Here is a 21,266-nt window from a genome sequence, read left to right as displayed (position 1 = left end):
CGTCCTTCTCTTCGAAGCCTTGAATAAGTTAGGACCAGCTATTTTAAGAACTCCCTCTCCTTCCACTTCCCTCTGTGAACCCTTCACTCATGAGCAGTCCACAGGATCTAGGGTGTATGCTCAGAGTGCAAACAGGCCTCTCATAAAGAAAGTTCCCTGGGATAACTACGGGGATTACACTTTAGGAAAAAAGATTACTCATCATTGTAAAAGCCCCTTTATATTTGGCTACATTTTAGGAGCATATAAGATTCTGAAGCCCAAGCTAACCTAGGAGGGTTCGAATGTACTCATATTCACAAAGACCTAGCTCAGGCTACCGACAAATTAGCTGTGTTACCGGAGATTCCCTACGTTATTGATCAAGAAGGTATTGCGTTCTCCCATAAGACTTAACAAGGGGTCTAAATGGGGACAACTCATGGAAGTTTTCTAGTGTGTGCTAGCGAGTCAGAGGCACGTCTGCCAACTGTGAAGTATCATTACCTTGGAAGTGAGTCAGAGCCTGAAACTGCCAAGAAACTGATTCTCTGCAGATAATTAGAGAAGCAAGTCTCTAGCTGGAATCACACCTCAAAATGGGAATAATAACTTAGCGATTACTCCATCATTAGTACACTGGTAGCCCAGGGCCCAAGTTGTATCTAATTTTTGGTAGTCTATTAAGTATTTGATGCACTGTTGAAAGAAAAGTGCAAAGAAACACATTGTGTGCCAGGCTGCAAAGCCACTCAACTCAAATTTGGTCCGGTCACCTCTCCATCATGACAAAGGCATGGCCAGGCCAAACCTGATGATGGAGTTGAGTGGCAATGTGTTTCTTTCAACAGTGTGCAAGCTTGCAGCACTACATAATTTGGCTGAGCCAAAAAGTGATTGGGCCATGGCCCAGATGGCTCCCTCCAGCTCAATGGCCTATGAATCAGGTAATATCCCTTCAAACAGGTCCTCTAGAGAGTCACCCTGTCTTCTATTGCAGAAACCATCAGAACCCTGCCAGAGCAGTCATGTACATAGGTCGCTACATCTTGTATATTTGTACACAGTTCATAAACATAGTTATTTGAAATTCAGCTGTGCCAGTGCGGAGTGCTCATAATTCTCAGTGCTGTGGAGAGAACACGGTCACAAAAGTATTGAGTGTTTTTCATCAAAAGGATCTCATAGTGCTTTAGAAACACTCAACCTATGCCAGCCACATCTCCCACCCTCACATTAACCCCCAAAGGCAGGTATTTTTATACCCATTTCATAGAGAGAGATACTGAGACACAAAGAGATAAGGGAATTAGCCAAATGTCACAGCCAGTCTCAGTGGCAATGCTGGAACTGAATTCAAGAGCCCTAAATCCTGAACTTGTGCTCTAACCCAAAGGCAAATACATCTTCTTTTACTAGAAGGATCGGGCAGCACATGATCATAACATTAAGGCTATGTCTACATTGGAGCTAAGGGTGTGATTGCCTGCTCACGTGAATATACTCACTACCTCTCTCATCGAGCTAGCGCACAAAAAATGGTGGGGCTATGGTAGCATGCGCAGCAGCGACCACCCAAGCTATGTGCCAATGGAACAAGGCAGGTTTGTAGTCGGGGCAGCTAGCTGCAGTGCCACTTGCCGCTGTACGTGCTATGGGGGGCTATGCCTCATTTAGCATGTTAGCTCAATGACAGCAAGCATAAGTATTTCTATTTCCAAGCGGAGACGTAGCCTATGTTACATTCAAAGTTTTGAAACATGCAAGCAGGTGGATATCATCAGCACTTCTCTGTGTATATTTACCACAAAATTATTCTTTGTGCCGTGGGCCTAGTTGAAAATTAACATCTTGATGGGGGGAAAAAAATATCTTTATAAACTTTTAACCTCAGCTTTCAAAGACTTTATTACAATGTGCCCAAATGGGACATTTCAGAAGCTGGAGGTAAATGTTCCCTGAGAAGTTATAAAAAGGCTTTTAAAAATGCATCAGACAGGGCCTGAAAAATTCAATGACTTATTGATGAGAATTATGCCTATCAGAAAAAACAATTACTGCCCACATGAGTCCATGGAAAAAAAAAGTCTGAGATGCCATCTCCCGCTCTCACACACAAGTGGGTAGATCTATTTTAAATGTAAATGACTAGAGAGACATTGAACTTATGCTAAGATTTTTAATGTCTTCCTTAACTCGTTAAACCTCCAGCAGCTAGAAAGCTGGGCTTTTCCTGTTCTTTATGGGACTTCCAGTGCTGTGGCAAATGTCCAACTGTTAGCATACCTGCTAAGGGCTAGAAGGGAAGCTTGGAAGTGGGGTGGCATTTCACTCGGAGTGGAATAGACAGAATAGCTGGAATAATATAGCTGGGAGGCTGGGCGCTGCTTTGTGGAAGCCTGCAGCTTTGCTGTAATCCTGCTGCTATCCGCACTCATTGCTGCTGCATGCATCTTGAAGCTAAGAAGCCTAAATGAGAGATAGCAAGGGTTGGAACCACTGGATCCAAAAAACCCCAAAAACGTAGAGGCAGCAAATTGACTGATCACAGCGGAACTGGGTAGGCTCAGAGAACTTAAACACACAGGCTACAACTTTAACTGCATAGAAGGACAGCGAGTCTATCGCCTCATCGGGAAGGAGAGATTCCACAAATGCACAGCGCTGGTGCCTAGCAGCTGTAAATTATACACAGGATACCCCTGATTCTCCGAAGAGCAGAGGGACAGGGATTTTATTTGGATAATCAGGAGTTTGGATAATTCAGAGGGGCGGGAGCTACTCAGCCATTCAGTAGAGGTGGGCATCTCCCTGGCAGCCGAGGTCTCCTCCTCCTCCTCGCAGGCCTGGCTTGTGATCTCTGTCCCATCCGCCTGCTCACTCACTCCTGTGCAGAGGGCTCCCTGCGCTCACCATTCAGCAGCTGTATAGCCTCCTCCTCCTCCTCACAGTCCTGACTGAGGATCTCTGCTCTATTATCCTCTGCATTATCTAAATTACTTCTTTGTCCCCCATCATGAGATACATGATACATAAACCTACCTCTTCCCTCTCTGACATCTGCTGAATTAGGGCTTGTCAGAGACTTAGTATGCACTGGCTGTGTGGTATCTGCTCTGAAACACTAAATGTTCCACATGGCCAGTTAGCGTGCTGCAAGCTAACGCATTGTAAATTCACACCCCAGCTTACCGTGCAATAAATCTCTGCATAGACGAGCCCTTAGCTGAAGCACGGGAGTACACTGTAGTTTTGTACTAGTCGTTTGTTCAAGGAATGTGGAACACTCCCAACACCTCATACTCATTTAAAATATATTCAGTCCTCTCCATTGAAATGTCAACTTCACAACAAACCGCTGTGCAGCAGACTTGCTATTTGGATTTATAGCAACCCTATTCACAACTATAGTTTCTCTAATTTGGGAAGATGGTGAAAGAGATGCACTCAGCCACAGGATTTCATTCTGTGTCACCAGAAAATGAAGGCCTGTAAGCCCCCAGGGAAGTGAGCTGCTGGCTTCCTGACATTTAAATGCATATCACCCTAGCATGGAGACACAAAGTAACACAAATACACAAAGTGTGACAGTTCACACAGTTTTACTCCTGCTGTGATGTTGACGCAACAGCAGCCATTTTCCCTGAAGATGGATACTCCTCTGAGGATGCTTAGAATGTTCTAAAATTTAAGAGACTTCTTCCACCCAAGGAAACAGCACAAGCAAAGCTGTTTCAAGTAGTTTTCTATAGATCAGCTTTGTTGATTTATCTGGATTTTTTGTTTTTTTTTTTCCCCTGAGGATCCTGGCCAGGTGTTCTGAGACCAAAGGCAATCTAGAAGGGATCTGGAAGAGGCTCACTGCTTTTATTGTCTAAGCCTTTTCTTCTTCTCTCAATTGGATTATCAATAATGAGGGCAATGTAAATGATGTAAATCTGCTGACATAAATTGGCATAGTTTCACCGACCTTAGCCATGCCAATTTACCGTACCTGAGAATCTCTCTCCTGTAGCTCTAAATTCAACCAGCGGGAGGATTTAAAGAAGTGAGGGATTCCAGTACTGTATCCCTTTTTCTTCTGCAGCCCAAGATCATCATCATCTTCTCCCTGTGCCCAAGCTCTATAGGTCCAGCACAGTTTTCTGACCTTATCCTCCACATATCATAGCACACAGCACATCCAGTACAACCGCTTCCTCTATAAAACACTTCACCTGTGAAAAACAGTGCACATAAGGAGACACTGAAGGGGATGCCGCTGTGTAGTACAGTATCTGTGGTGCAGAGATCATTGGTTCTCACTTTTGGTACTGAGGAGTGGCCACTGGGTGGCAACCAGAGGCCAAAATCCTTGAATTAAGGAGGGTGGGGGAAGTCAGCCTGCTTGAAGGCAGATTCTAGAACCCCCCAAAAAAAAGATGAAAGGGAAGGAGAAGGTTGTTCTCTCCTCCTCTAAGTGATATTACTTCACCATGAGGCAACTCTTCTCTCTCAGTGCTACACTGATTTCCGAGAGACCAGACCATTCTGGGTTTGTCTACACTAGAAAATGTGGGTGAGCTTAGCCAACACATTGTAGCTAACCTCCACCTTGTCCCTAGTATAGACATAGGTTACTACCTTTACCTTAATTTAACTGTACAAGGTCAATGTTAAACTTCTTCTCTGTCTCTAGATAACTGTGGTTACTCAACAAACCAGGTCTACTTTTACCTTCCTCCAATCAGCAAAGAAGTTTTTCCAGAAAGTCTTCCTTGCTGTATACTCATGGTTCAGCATTTAGGCAAAAAAAGAACCACACACCTCTTCAGCTGCCGAACTCAATTCAATGAGTTTACCTGAAAGAATCCACAAACTCCTATTATTGTTAAACATGGATAAATTATATTCAATAGCAATTTAATCTACGCCAAGGAAATTAAACTGTTTCTATTAGAGATGAACCTCAACTGAAATTCCAGATCTGAACCCCTCTAAATTTTGGAGAAGTTTGGATGCATTGTTAGGAACATTGCCAGCAGATTGAGGGAAGTGAGTATTTTCCTTTATTCGGCACTGGTGAGGCCTCATTTGGAGTACTGTGTCCAGTTTTGGGCCCCCCACTGCAGAAATTATGTGGACAAATTGGAGAGAGTCCAGCGGAGGGCAATGAAAATGATTAGGAGGCTGGAGCACAAGACTTATGAAGAAAGGCTGAGGGAACTAGGCTTGTTTAGTCTGCAGAAGAGAAGAGTGAGGGGGGATTTGACAGTGGCCTTTAACTACCTGAAAGAAGGTTCCAGGGAGAATGGAACTAGGCTGTTTTCAGTGGTAATAAATGACAGAACTAGGAGCAATGGTCTCAAATTGCAGTGGGGGAGGTCTAGGTTGGATATTAGGAAAAACCTTTTCACTAGGAGGCTGGTGAAGTACTGGAATAGGTTACCTAGGGAGGTGGTGAAACCTGCATCCTTAGGGGGGTTTTAAGGCACGGTTTGACAAAGCCCTGGCTGAGATGATTTAGTTGGGGTTGGTCCCACTTTGAGCAGGGGGTTGGACTAGATGATCTCCTGAGGTCCCTTCCAACCCTAATCTTCTCTATGATTCTATGATTGAGCTTCAGTTTTTGTGGGTCATTTCCTCTCTCGTTTTTACAGCTATTAGTTTGGTGTTACTAATAACACCCTTTAGTGGTTATTGAGTCATTTACATCTCATACTTCAGTGTTTCAATGCCTTTGGTCTTAGTGACCTGTGACAAAGTCAAAGGAGTTAGAGGTAGAGGAAATACAAGCAGCAAGAGATTAAGTCAAAGGAGAATGGGTTTGGGTCTGACCCTGTACAAAGGTTTTCAGCTGTCTGTAGAAATAAAGAGTGTATTTATTAACATTCACTGTGCATCCAACATTTTTTCAACAGACCTCCTACATTTCCAATCCACCCAGAAGTCAAAAGCCACTGGAATGAACACACACACACACACACACCAAACTATGTACATCAAATCCTTTAAAACATTGACACTCTCCATGGGACGTCTGAAATCTTAACACCTCGCTTTACTCCTTTCCTCGTACCTTGGTCCAATTATATATGAAGCATGCATTGGCTCCTGCGACTATTTTGCACATTGGCAGAGCTTACCAATGTCATTTGACATACAGAGATAACACCATTTATAGTGTTTTAAAAAGCGAATGCAGAAAAAACCCTAGGGAGTTGATTGCTGTAAGAGGATGGCTGGGTAAGATATTTCTCGGATTTACTTTGTCTGCAAATTATCCAGCATGGTGTTCAACACAGAGTTGCTAGCGGAAAGTGTCTGGACTGGATTCAGGTTTTTCTAACCACAGCAACTGAACTGAATGTTTATTTAAATTTCCAACTAGAGTAAGTATCTTCTCAGTGTAGAGGGATGATTTATCCAAATGTGAAAGTGGATTCCAAATTGAATTCAATTCCTCAAAGCCACTTTATATACAACAGTCATTAGATACACAGTGCATTTCAGGGAGATTTATTTTCTGTAATTCATGTGTTTTCCAGCTCTAGGATTTAATGTAATGTACCTGTGGTACAGTAGATGAAATGGCCATTTTTTAAAACCTCATGTGAATTTCGGGCATGTGGAAGGTGCTGAATTGACAACCATGGAGACTGGATTTTTCTGTTTATGCCCAAACAGACACAGCACTGCCAGAAGCAGTACAAGCTTCCCCTATATTGATCCCCCACTGCCCCAGACTAAACTCCTTTAGAGTTAAACAGAAATGGGCAGCTTTCCTGTCCAATTCAAACCTTTGCATCTCTGCTGAAAATGCCAATTAGTATTCATTGTCACAATGGCTGTTGTGTGATCAGCTAGCCACTGGTAACTAGCCTCAGACTAAGAAACCAAAGACTAAACAGGCCTTAAATGGCAACTTCAGATCAGTGCCAACCATAAGGCAGGATTTGAACCAGCAACTCTAGAAGGGAAGGTTCAAATTCTGCTTGCGTTCCTCGTTGTAAGATTGAACAAACAGAACTTAGCAGCGCTTGGCCTATGTGCATTGTGTTGTACATATATTTGGTGGAGGAGGATTTGGTGCTAGTGATATGACAGCATGTCACATACTGCATGGATAAGAAGGGAATTATTTCAACTCAATTGTTTTGTTTCTTTTAAAGTTAAATTTAAACTTTGCGTTTGGAAGTTGGTTCTATAGGATATTAGGAGTATTTGATTTTTATTTCATAAGCCTGAAACTTTAAAAGCTATTACAAGTTCATGTAGTTTAATCAGTATGGTAAGTTAGGAGTATTTTCTGCTGAAACTATAGAATCACTTCAATAGCTTTCCTTATTCAGCTAAAGTATGACAGCTATTACAGTAATGCCATTTTGTCAATTACCCTTTCATCTTTTTTAAGCATGGATCCATTTTTAAACCTATCATAGTTTTTTCTGACATGTCGTTTTAATGTCATTTATACACTTGCCATTTGATTTTCAGTCTTTGTCCAGTACTCCAGAGTTATGATAGTGTGTTCAATCTTAGAGACCTAACCAAAATAAATCCCTTTTCACTTACATGGGGCCCCAATTTCATTGATAGGCACTCCTCATTTTACTTTGAAATGTAAATAATTTTAAATGATGGAGAGGAAGTTTGTGAGGCAGAGAAATATTTCCCATGTGATGTGTCTATTTAACATCTTAAAATGAAGAGCTGTCTGCCAATGCCACAGCACTTTAGGAATTCTGTCTCTAATTCAGCAATAAGGAAATATGAGCCTAGCTGAGATTATTTTACTGAAAAATCAGAATAGGCACCAGATTATTTATGTCGTTTGAAACCCAAGCGATGTGCACTATCCATACATATTAATTGATTCACTATTAAGCAAATTGAATGCTCTTCACATTAAGTCAGATTATTGGCCAGAAAGATTTTGCTTATTGCTCACGTATGGAGAAATACTGTAATATTTTATTGCTCTTCCTAAAACTGAAGAAGGTCCCGTCCCCTCCACAAATTCCAGTGTATTAATGTTCACATTTTATGAGGCATTAAATTATATGAATTATGGACAGTAGATCTGACCTTGCTGAAATTTATGCCATTGACACCCACAGGTCAACCTTTGCAAAAACCACTAAAAATGTGAGCCTATGTGCATTTTTCAAGTGAGTTATAAAATAAAATTAGTCATGAACAACTATATTTTCTAATGCAGGTTGAAAGATAAAGTGGAAAATATATCAGAACTGACACTGTTGAACCTAATACAATTTTAATATCCTCTTCCCACACACATCTTTTTTTTTTTTTTTTTGCTTAACTTTGAATCAATTGCTAAGGCCATGCAAACCTCAGTGGACATGCCATTATGCAACCTGATCTGAGGAACACTCACAAATTGTTTTATATAGAAAAAAAATCTGCAAATTGGAAACTGTATTGTATAACTAAAAAACCCTCCACAAGTGACACACTTAGATTTTGCATATCAAAAGCCAAATGAAAATGCTCTAGTACATCTTCAAAATTTGATTATAGTGGAAGTCTGGCATTTTAAATTAAACTATATGTATATATGTGTTCCTATGCATCCAGACATATGGGGACAAACTCACCACAGTTATAGAGTGGGGTAACGCCAGCGAAGTCAAAGGACGCATATATTTCTACCAGCATTGAACTTGGCTCCTTTGTGCACTGGACTGATCCAAAACCCACTGAAATCAATGGAAAACCTTCCATTGACTACCACTGACTTAAAAAAGATTTGGATCAGACCCTTGTTCCTTATCTACTCTATTGTGGGTTCACAGAAGAGCATATGAATGTGGAAGAAACCATTTATATCCCAGGATTTATCAGTGAGGGAGAGTGCTCAAATTAATATTTTAAATGTTTCCCCACATCCATCAGAATTTATGGCTCTTTTACTAGTGGTATTTCTATAGGATAAAATATTATTTCTGCCAGGAACACCATACACACACAGGAACCCCACATGGGGGGGAAAAAGGGTACACTTTACAGGGACCCAGAGGCCCTGGGGGGCCCGCCCCACGCTGCAACCCCCATGGGTATGTGTATGGGAGGGGGCCTGTGTTACAAGTTTGTACTGGGCCTGAAAAAATAATGCTTGGGCCCTGCGCGCGCGTGAGCACACACACACACACACGGACGAACATCTATATCTATACATATATATGTCTATATCTATACACACACGATTTCTATATATGTACAATATCTTCTTGATTCAGTGTCCAGTTCTGTCTGGATAGATTAAATTATATAAACTACCATACTCATTGCAGTGGCTATCTAAGTACTAAATGAAAATCCATATTAAACAATTAGCACACATGAGCTCATCGCACAAGACATTAATACCCACTGAGCAATATTCTTGCTAGTGGGTGATAACCACCATAATAAGCCTTCACATCATCAGGCAGCAGGTCATAGGCTGGGGCAAACGCAGGACCCTGGAGTTACAGAAACTTCCATTTGATACCACCTGCATATTTCCTCTCTGCCCATGGGCAATTCATAATAGGGGAAGTAAACTTTCCACAGACATCTGCTGGGAGCCATTCACGAGGCAAATACATTTCTAAGAGCTGAATGAAAGAGTTTTCACTTATTATTACCTCCAGCAGGGGCCTGATGTATTTTTAATTCCCAGAAAGACAATTCCTCAGGATAGAAACAGCTAGTATCATATTTTGCTATTGCTGAATGTTGTTTATTTACAGTGTGATGTAGGAAAGGACTGATGCTTTCTCTGTTATATTAACGATCACATTATCCACACTCGAATTTTGAAATCAAAAGGCACTGTTCTTTGACCATAGCAAGCCACTTGCTTTTTATTTTGCTAGATGTTTTTGTAAAGCATAAGCCTATCAAAACTTTTCACTCCAGTCCTCGATTCCAGCCCACCCTTTTATCTCTTCCCCATTGAGTTACTCTTCTCCACCCAATCTTCCCTCTCTCACAACAAAATCAATGCAATTTGAATGTACCTTCACTCTATGAAACTTCACCTCCAAGATCCCAATGCCACACACTCAGTAATAAGGACTTGCCATGATTTTCATCTCCAAAGGCCTCACAAACACGAATTCTCACAGTGTTCTGCTAAAGTATGTATTGAAATAGTACCTCATTTTATAGAAAAGGGAAAAAAGTTTGGTTAAGTGAGTTGTCCAGCATAACAAAGGATGTCTGTGTCCAAGCTTAGAACACAGGCATATTTCCTGGCTCCCAGTACTGTGCTCATTCCATTAGGCAGCATCTTTCTCAACATCAGGGAAAGAGAAAGTTAGAAACTAATGTAATCAATCAAGATTCCTATTGGAGAAAGAGAGCTGCAGCTGATTATTGACAATGCACTGAAGATTATAGTAGCGGCAAAATGACTAGCATTTGTCCTACTGCTTACTTTCTTTTTTAAATCAAGTGTTGATATTTTATATATACACACACAAGGGTGCAGTTTTTATTTTGGACTTTTTGAAGACATGTGGAAATGCTAACCTTAGTAATAATGTGTTAAGCTCTAGATAATCTTGGATATTTGAATGTAAGGATTGCTCTGTCAGGTTTCAGTACAGAATGTGTCTAAAACTTAATAGCATTATCCTAAAACTTAATGGGTGGTTGAACATTTAAGTGTTGGGTACTTTGGACCTATTGTTTGATGAGTAACCTTTGAACTTTACAGCATAATGTAAATCAAAGAGACAAGACATATTCGGCTTGGTCTACACTGCCCACGGATTTCGGCGGCAGTTGATTGGAAATACGCAAGTTACTGTACATAGCTTGTATATCTCCCATCGACTTCCTAACATCTACTTGCCATGGCATCTCCACTGTGCTGCGCTGACAGGAAATGCCCTCCCGTCGACGCAGAGCTATGCTTCTTGCTGGGGTGGATTTACAGAGTCAACTTCTGGGTTCGACTGAGCAAGTCTTCACTGCTGCTCAGTCGAACCCGCAAAAATTGATCCTGCACTGCTGGCCATGTCGCCAGAAGCCCTGGTCTACACTTACCTGGAGATTCGGCAGCAGTTGATGGGAGTTACGCAAACTATGCAGAGTAGCTCACGTAACTCCTGTCGACTGCGGGGCTTTCCTTCTGCGCACCATCTTCACTGCACTGCGCCACCTGAAGGGATGGTTTACAAGCGTCGACTTCTGAATCGATTGAGCAGGTCTGACTGCGCAATTGATCCAGAAAGATCGATTGGGTGGAGGCAACTTTGCCGCCGTCAGTATAGACATACCCCTAGATAGATTTCATCCTATAGAGACAGAACATAGTCTCCCAGAAAAAAACACATCAGATGTTAAACTGGTACTACATATTGAAGTGAAAGGGCGAGAGCCAGTCTATCAACAGCTTTGGGATTTGCGTGTCTGTGTTCAGCAAAAATTCAAAAATGTAAAAATCTTGAAGACAAAGTGCCTGAGTGAGTTGGAAACCTAATTATCATTTTCAAAAGTGACGTCAGAACCTCAGTTCCCTCGACTTTCAACAGGAAATAGGGGCCTACATCACTTCTGAAAATTTTAACCAACATTCCTACATGTGCCTGCTTTGGACTGTTCAGCTGTTTCAGGAAACAAAGGGCCAATTAGTAATTTAAGATTTGTCAATTTGCATGTCACTCAATGCACCGTATACATTTAACAACTGATATGGGCCATGCTATTTGGATGGGGGGGGGGGGGGGAAGAGGAGGAGGAGGAAAGATTTCATAACCAGAGTGCTCATAAAGACCTCTCAGCTTCACAGATAATGGAGTCTCTTAATTGTACACTGCAAAAAAGTGCAATATACACATACACAATGTGCATGAGAGAGCAGATTGGAACCAACTCTCCAATATTATGTAACGTTAAATGAGAATCCTAGCATTACTACAATTTGAGGCTCCGAACATCTGCATAAGTACATCAGAGCAATCTGATGCTCCTTGGTATCAGACAATAGGATTGTTAATATAAAGCCAGATAATACACAAGTGCTATTCACTCAGAAGGTTTTGCTCTTTTCTGAAGCAATAAGTCCTCAGTGATGCTCAAGTACAGTTCAAAATCCCTCATTAGCATAAACAAGGAGCCACAGTGCTTACGCTTAAGCTAGGGCAGATGGAGAATTTTGCTTTGCTATCAGCTAGAGTCAGGCTGTGACTCTGGCTGATATTTGGTCAGCCTGGTCTCGGGCTGGCTTTTGTTTATTTTGGGATAAACTGGTTATTTTGCGGGCACTGACATGAGCTTTTTTCTTTTGCAAAAGGAAATCCATGGAATATTTCGGAGTGGAGAGTTCAGCAGCTGGAAGGGGCAAGAGGAAGGGAAAGCAGGTGGCACATAGCATGTCAGGGCTCTTCAAGACTGGCCCCAGGAGTAAGCAGCTAGTCCTTTTTATCCCTGCTTTATGGGGATGAAGTCCCAGAAATTGGAGTCCCATGCAGCTTTGGACCAACCCTGCACATAGGCATCAACAGTTTGAAGGCATATGTAACCCAGATAAAGATGCACACGGATATTAGTCCCCTTTTAGCAGATGGACCATATGGAGGTTTAGGAGTCTGCTACCGCATCCAAGTGAAACAGAACTGGGCTTTTAATTCAGGTGATAGAGGCGTCATGCTTTTAGATCCAAAAGCCCTGGGATCAAACCCTGTAGACAAGCCAGTCAGGAAGTCACATCACTGATACTGGATACTGTCTTGTATCCAAAATAACTCAGATTTTCTGTTTTGGCATGTAAAATGAAGGTCCAGTAATCTCACATGGATAGACTCTCTCGATTTCCCCCCTGAATCTTTTCTGGCTCTGTTCAGGCTAGGAAATTCAGGAGGAAAGTCTCTCATTGTGTCCTGCCTGTTTCAATTTGAGATTAAACCAGGCAATAGAGGCAGAAAAAATGAGGAGGAAAGAGCAGAGTGGGAGCAGATCATATCAAAACTTTAAAAGAACTTCAAATGAATTTGGGTTCCAATTTGCTATTTGGGCAGTTATTCGTGTCAGTACCTATTTTAGGTTCAGCCAGCATACCCACGACTACCACTGTACATGGAAATTCTGGATTAAATGAGATGTTGCTATGCCTAGGTCACCCTGGAGATTTCAATGGAAAAAAAGAAATCCCATTTCCCAGGGATCCTCAGAATATGGTATCATAAAAGCAAATATTTCTATTATTTTTCACAAGAACTACATGGCTGTTCAAAGAGGCAATGAAGGATGAAAAAGATACAGCAGCCTGAGCTGATGCACAAAAGGAAATAAGATTAGGATAGCAATGGATGGAGGATGAAAGGTCAGTGCTAGCAACTGGGACAGCTCTAGCTAAAAGAAAGAGGGCCTGTGGTAAAAGCCAATTTCAAACTTGGCATGTAGTAACCAGGCAAAGAATACCTCTCAATTTACCAAGTCTTAGGAACAATAGGCACAATTGTTCAGAAAGAACAAAATGATGTGGGTTTCTTAAATTTTTAGCATATAGGTTATCTGTTTCATGACTCAGCATTGCTGATGGAAATAATTTACAACAGTAAAGGTGAGGAAATTGATCATGTGTGGGATGGAGGTAAATTGGCATCTAAATCGAAGATGGCCCTCTGCCTGCCTGGCCGTTCAGGGATAGTGCTGTAGACCCTACTGTGAAGAAAACAAGATGGAAAATTTGGACTTTGTCTCATGGTCAATCCTTTCAAGAGCCACAAGCCAATCTCAGCTCTAATTGGCAGAAATGTTCACGTATTTGGGACCAAACCTCAATTCCAAGTTTTCATGAAATTCTGAAGTGAAGATGCAGCTCTAAAAAACATCTGAATTACCTTTATCCTGAGGGACTTCTTCCATTAGAAAATGCCTCCAGAATGATCTGTACGGAAGTTTAGTCAACAGTCAAGCAGACACAGGTTTTCTTTCACATGGGAGCAATTTATTTCACTTCCTGGCCTCAGGTGAAATAAGCCAGTGGGCAACATTTAAGTGTTCTCCCAGGACGTCAGAAAGAGTTAATGGAACACTTGCAGAGTGTGCTGGAATATGAAATTAAAGCTCTCTTTAACAGTCATCAAAAAATCCACAATCACTGTCCGTAAGTAAACAGCTATAAAAATTATAACTACCATGAAATATTCAGGTAGTAGAAATGTCCATTTGTCATTCCTCATTATAATTCTAGGATAAGAAAGTGTTTGCTGAAGTCAAAACTTTGCCCTTATTGAATTTCCAAGAACTCGTCTGCTTCAAGTCTATCAGATTTGATATTGATTTGGCAGAATAACCTTTTTCTCTATCAAAACATAGCATGAACAGTCCCTTTACAACTCTGAAACAATGCATAAGAGATATCAAAGAAGAAAACCTCTTCTTTACCTCCAGTCTGTGGAAATAATGTGGTATCCAAACCTGCTGCATACTAACTCACTCCAGGAAAGAAAAAACACACACAGATGACACACCCTAGGAGAACTTTATCATCCCCACAAAAAGAATATAAAACCATATGAAAAAGTGGGACTAAGTCCAGATATGAAGAAACACAAATATCACAGATCAGAAAAGAAAAAAACAAAACAAAACAGATGCAGAATTCTGCAGGAAGGAATGAGATACACAAAGGGCCACAAAAAACAACAACCCTAAAAACTAGATCTCAGTGAGGTTAGAGATTATTAAAGAGCAGCTGCCGTTGGGGAATGAATGATTTAGCTTTAAGAATAGAGATCCTCGGCGGAGATTAAAAAAGTGCTTTTGCGATTTCCATTAGCATTCCCTGAGTGTTGCTTCCAGAGTGTAATGCTTGGAGAAGTTCAGTGAGCAGAAGCTTATCTCCCCAAATAATGACAGTGTAGTTTTCCATTACGCTATGTAAACTTCACTTAAAAACTCTCTTCAAAAGTTCTGTGGGGAAAGAAAGCAGCCATTTAATTTTCAAATACACCTTCCTTGTCTTTGGCAAACGACCAGTGCCCTTTTTATGAGCCGATAGCTCTCCACTCCCCCAAGAAATGCAATTTTGAAGAATCCTGATAGTCTCAAAAATTAATGCAGATGAGGTATATTATAAAGGGAATCATAGTTAGTCTTCCTTATATTGACCTCCTGGACCCTCTACCACCCCACCCAATCCCATTCTTTAGTGGTTGACCTATAGCTCACACAATAGCATCTGCTCTGAAACAAATTCTGCCATCTTTGTTGGATGTGAAAGTGCTAGAAAAAGAAAGCAATAATCCATCTGTATTTTCCACTAGAGATGGGGCAATTAACACCATTTATCCATGTTGCTAGAGCTTTGGAAAAAATAAAAAAAAGTAAATCTAGATCTGCGCAGAGTAGCTTGCGTAACGCCCGTCGACTTCGTAACTTCCCTTTAGTGCACAGACTCCATTGCGCTGCGCTGACGGGAAATGCATACCCGTCAATGCAGTGCTATGCTTTTTGGAGAGGTGGTTTAATTTAATTGACTTCTGGATAGATTGAGCAGGACTTCACTTCCGCTCAATCGATCCAGATAGATCGATCTGACGGCGGTGAATTCGCCGCGGTCAGTGAGTAACACCCTGTCAGCTGTCCTTGTTCTACAGGGAAACGAGTCAGATCTGGTCAGCAGACGCATCATACTAGGCAGTGGTCTCACACACCAACTGCCTACCCATCGTCAAGTGTGATTGCAAGGAGGAGGAATCCATGTCTTCCAAAAGCCATTTCAAATAAGTGCAGAGACTCTGCAGTCCTATTATGCTTAGCAGAGGAGCCCACAGATGTATTTCAGTTTAACAAGACAGGGTAGATATTGAGAGAGAAACCAACCCAGACTTCTACACATCCTCGTACACTTTTTGTTGGAAAGGTTTCTCAGGTCCAGGTTAGAACTTCTGGTCAAAACAGTGGAGTGGGGAGAAGAGATCCACCCCAAAATAGACAATAGTTCTCTGGTTAGGGCATTCACTTAAGACCTGGGAGACCTAGGTTCAGACTTTGCCTGATTCAGAGCAGGGACTTGAACACAGGTCTTCCACATTCCAGGCAAGCTCCCTATCAGGCAAGAGAGTCAGTCTCACTTTCCCTGACCATGAATATTTAGTTATTTATACAAAGTGAACCAGCTCCAACAGGCCAGGTTAAGAGGGAGAGACACTAAACTCCATAACCCGGTGGTTAGAGCACTCATCTGGGATGCAGCAGACCTAGGTTCAACACCCTGTTCCGAACAAAGCAGGGCCTGTACCTGTGTCTTCTACATCCCAGTGAGTGTTATTGGCTATTCTGGGAACGGGGGGTCTCTGTCTCTCAAAAATTGTTTGAAAAGTATCTGTTTAATTCCGATGTGAAATGAAAACAAATGTCCCAACCGCAAAATGGAATTCTTGGTTTTTGGCCAGTCCTACTTATACATAGCATCTCTTCTAATACCAGATAATCCATCCCCCTACCCCTGCGCCCCCCCCCCCCACTTTTTTAACATTACACAGCAAAATTCCATAAGTGTAGGATGCAGTACCCTGTATTACCATTATATAAACACCTATGGGCAAAGCCTGATGCTCCTACGCAGGTTTTACTCATTGCATTGAATTCAATTTGGTAGAACCCTAATAAGGGCTTTAGGATTTGGCCTGAAATATGCACAATACTATTTTCTTTGTATAGCATCCTTATAAGTCGGACCCAAAGCCCATCAAAGTGAATTGGAGTCTTTCCATTCACCTCAAAGGGCTTGTGGCAGGATCTCTAGCCCAAAATGCTTTACAAAGTGTAATAATTAAGCAGATGAGAATTGGGAAAAACTATTCAAAGGTGCAGGCACTGAAAGAGTTCAGGTTTTAATTGAGTTTGGAAATAGACCCACATCTGATGAGGGAGAAGCACTTTATAGCACTATGTCCTTCTAGTGCTGGATGTTAGTTAATGCATAGAGAAGGTGTTTACCAGTAAACACTGTAATTGTAAAAGGCTAGTACAATAAATACTAACCCAACAATGAACCCTGATATTTATGAGGAATTGATTTGTGACATCAAAGCATTGCTTTGATTGCTTCTGGGCATTGCATGGGGAAAACTATTCATTTTCAAAACAGAACCATAGTAATTTGTTGAAAAGAGGGGGATCTTCGTTTGCTTCAGTAGAAAGAGATGTGAATAGAACAAGTAGAGAAAGTCATTTGCAAATAGTTTTGATGACTTAAACCTTGTAAACTCACTGCTACTGTTCATAGATTCATATAATTTGTTACCAAATATTTCGACGGGCACTGGTTTGTCTGAAATATTCATGAATCCTGGAAATTGCACAAGTGACATTTCATCTAAAAATTCCTACTAGAAGCGCGTTCTTCAGCATTCATTTTTCTTCTGTGTAAAGTTTCAGTCATTTCAGTCAGAAAGCAGAAGCAATACCTTGTAACTTAGGTGACAAATCACAGAATAAATTAGACACGCCCAAGGCAAAACAGTTTGCCCACAATGCAGAGTCTGGAATTTATTTACAAAAAACTATTGAACAAATATTTACAGATCTATCTGTATAGATGTAGAAAAGTATAGGAAAGATTTGCAAACAAAAGGGGCTAAATTCATTGTCAAGATTTATCAATAAAGTCAGCCTGCTGCAAGCTTGCTGCAGTCTGCTCTAGGATGGTTACATTGTACAATCTGTGGTTCCCCTACGTACACCCATAGCATAATTCCCTTTCCTTCCCAATACAGCATCCTTTGCAGATCCTCTGTCACTTACTCCAAGCTCTAAATTCTATTTAGGGCATTTCTGTCTAAGACTCCATTGAATGAAGAACAACGAGGTGTTTTTGAGTGTTTGGAACAAGATTAAAGGGATAACTCGTGGCGTTAAAACCACCATGAACTGAAGTCAGTATGAACAGATTGCTCCCAGCAAATGAAAATATGAATTTAAAACCGACTTTTTTCTTCCAGAACAAACCAGCATTAGGGATCCTCTGAACACAACAGATGTAGGTTTGAGCAAATATCTGAGCACCTGGGCTGTTTCTCCAGGCACTCGTGGATCAGCATGCCATTCATCCAGTGTGCATTCAATTTGTTCGTCATGACTGCTGCTGGAGCAAATAGTGGCAAAAACTGCTCACAGTTATACAGGAACATTTGGAAGAAGTTCTGTTCATCAGTATTCAGAGGAGTTTCATGTTAGTTTTCCGTGAACATTTGAGTTTTACTAATGTAAATCCACATCAAATGTGAATTTTTAACTCAAATGACTGAATATTTGCTAAAAGCAAATTTAAACTTGCATATTCAATAGTAAAGTTCACAATTCATGCTGTGGGTGTAATTAATGCAAAAGACACACCCATGAATATTTGTTTGCATTTAAGTACTAATTTGCTTTGCAGCATTTGTGCCCTTTTCACATCAGTACAAGTGTCCATGAAGTTTCAAGAAGACTGAGAGCAGACATGATAACAGTTTTCAAATCCATAAAAGGAGGAGGGAGAAAAACTGTTCTCCTTAAATTCTGAGGATAAGACAAGAAGCAATGGGCTTAAATTGCAGCAAGGGCTATTTAGGTTGGAAAATAAGGAAAACTTCCTAACCAGCAGGGTAGTTAAGCACTGGAATAAATTCCTTAGGGAGGTTGTGGAATCTCCATCATTGGAGATTTTTAAAAGCAAGTTGGACAAACACCTGTCAGGGATGGTCTAGATAATACTTAGTCCTGCCATAAGTGCAGGGGACTGGACTAGGTGACCTTCCAGTCCTATGATTCTATGATTCATGAGCATGAAAGAGAGCAAGAGTGGTGAATGAGTTTTCCATTGATCTTTTGCTGAAGGAACGTGAGGCAGAGCAGAATCCAGGACTAGAGGAATTTTTCAGCAAAACTGTTTTTTTGTTGGAAAATGCCAATTTGCCAAAACAGAACCTTTCTGCAGGAATGCACAAATTTCTCTACTAGAGGATTATACAAAATTCCATTTCCTACTGTGTCCATTACTGTCAGAAAATACAGGATGTTTGTACAGATGAAGCTATTGTACGTTGATTTAAACCTCACCTGTGCAGACAAATAGAGCTGCCATAAATTAAATTTCGTGCAGAATCATGATTAGGAAAAAATGTCAAAGTGGAAAGATGTGAAGAATCCAAGTTGTATCCAGATTTTATCCTTGTCAAGCTGTCATTAAATGTGGATGGGAAACTGGATGCGTGTCTTCTTTGGTTCTTTTCAACAAATAAAGGTCTTTAAGTCCCCCCCACCCTCAACCCCACAAATATTCTGTTTTGCCCTCCCCCCATCAGGAATTCAGGTCTTTTTATTTTGTTTTTCCTGGAAGTTTCGGGATCCTCGGAGAATATTTAGGTACAGCCACTCCACTACCATCAAGGTAGTGATGGTACACCGAGTAAGCAGCGATGCCAGGCGGTTCGGGCCAGCCCCGTGCTGGCCCGAGCCACCTGGGGTCATTGCTGGCCTAAGCCGACATCACTTTTTTGGCAAAACTGGCCATGTGTCCTATTTGCTCTTGCCCAAACGTTCCTCTGCTCTCCCCTCCACCAGGCTAAGAGCCAACGGGACAAATGACCAGTTTTGTCAAAAAAAAAAAAAAAAAAAAAAGTTGTGATGTCTGGGACAGAGCTCAAGAAGGGGAGTGTCCCAGCCAAAACAGGATGTCTGGTTGCCCTAAGCATGAAGCCTTCAGCACTTATGAAACTCCAGCTAGAACAGAGTGCAACAGCCCATCACCTTGGCAACACAGGCTGCCATAAGCACCTGGGGAATCTCAGGGTTTCCAGACTCCGTGCTGTTGAGCCTGAAAATTCAACTCCTGGCTCCTAGCTGGACTGTAGCTTACAGGCTCCCTGCTGCCAGATCTGGAAGTGTAGCAGCCCCAGAAGTCCCACCTCACACCTGAGCTCTCACAGCACCACAGCAGAGAACCTGGGAAGCCCTGAGAACCCCGGATCGCGTAAGGACAACCCCTGAAAGCCAAGGCTCAGGACTTCTAAGCTCCCTGTCTCTAAGCCAGACTCAGTGGGAGTCAGGCAGCCTGGGAAGGCTGACTGCCCATGGGAATCTTGACAGCTGCTGGCATGACTCATATCAGTTTCCCTGCAGCTCATGACCAAATAGCAGCATGAATCATGTCCATTTCACTAAGCAATTGGATCAGGGAGCACATCTTGTTTCAGAAACACCATGTTTCAGTGTTTCCAGAACACCAGTAAGTTTCCGCTTGGTGGCAGACAACCCTTCAACATTCAGCTGGAGGACCTTAAGTGCCGGACCTATGACTAGAAAATCATTATCCGGTACCTGTTTGACCAGTTGACAGAGATTCGTGGTATTCCTTGAATTCGATCTGCTTGTTGGCTCATCCGTTTCTCCAGACCGCAGACCAGCTGCAGCTCAGGGGACGCGTCATGAACGCTGATCCATTGTCCCCATGGAACAATGGACATGGAATTTGTGCTGCAGCGAAATTTTGGTAGCATTTTAGAGACAATCCACTATGTCAGCGTGGGAAGTCACAAACTAGGACCACATTGTTGAGGACTGCAAAATAACTCAACACCCTGGAGGTCTTCATGCCTAGATCACCCTTGATAAGAAGGCTGTGGCTTGGCTTGACTGGACTGCAGGCGCCAAATAAATAAAAAATAGTTCTAGAATAAATGTTTTTGGACTCTCCAGTTGACAGTAAATTTCAAACAAAATTGGTTTCAGTCTAAATTGGACCAAACACAAAATTTTGAAATGATTAAATTTCCCATGAACCATGCACGTATAACCACAGGACTGTTCAGGAAGCTACAAGCAGGGACCTTTCCCCCCCAGCAGGAAGATTACCATTGGTGATGTTGAAATGCCGATAGTGAGCCTGGGGGACCGAACCTATTCTCTATTCCCCTGGTTCAGAAGCTGTACACTGGCCACCTCCACAGCCCCAAGGAAAGATTCAACTACCAACTCAGCAGGTGCAGAATGACAACTGAATGGGCTTTTGATAGATCCAAGGGGGACTAGTATTGCTTAATCACAAGATTAGATGTCAATGAAAAAAAAAAACCCCTCTATGGTTATAGCGGCCTGCTCTGTCCTGAACAATATCTGAGAAGCAAAGGGGAGAAAGCTGCCTCCAGGATGAAGGGTGGAAGTGGAGTGGCTGTCTGAAGTGTTTGAACAGTGAGACACAAGGCACAGGGAGGCATTGAAAGAGCATTTTAAAAAGTGAGTCACAATAATGCACTGTGGTATAATGTGCCCTACCTATTCTGGCTATTTTGGGGCCTGTT

The 21,266-nt window shown here is 41.7% G+C and overlaps 1 pseudogene; it reads right to left on the bottom strand.

Moving 5' to 3' along the window:
* LOC137147684 (DNA topoisomerase 1-like) overlaps window positions 1-20,465 on the bottom strand; it is a 50,373-nt pseudogene extending 29,908 nt beyond the window's left edge.
* Window positions 20,466-21,266: the final 801 nt, after the last annotated feature.

Source organism: Emydura macquarii, unplaced genomic scaffold (assembly GCF_026122565.2).
Source record: "Emydura macquarii macquarii isolate MOO-44397 ecotype Brisbane River unplaced genomic scaffold, CSIRO-AGI_Emac_v2 contig_561, whole genome shotgun sequence".
Classification (NCBI taxonomy): Eukaryota; Metazoa; Chordata; order Testudines; family Chelidae; genus Emydura; species Emydura macquarii.
The sequence above is the reverse complement of the archived record's forward strand: the minus strand, read 5'-3'. Positions and strand labels throughout refer to the sequence as shown.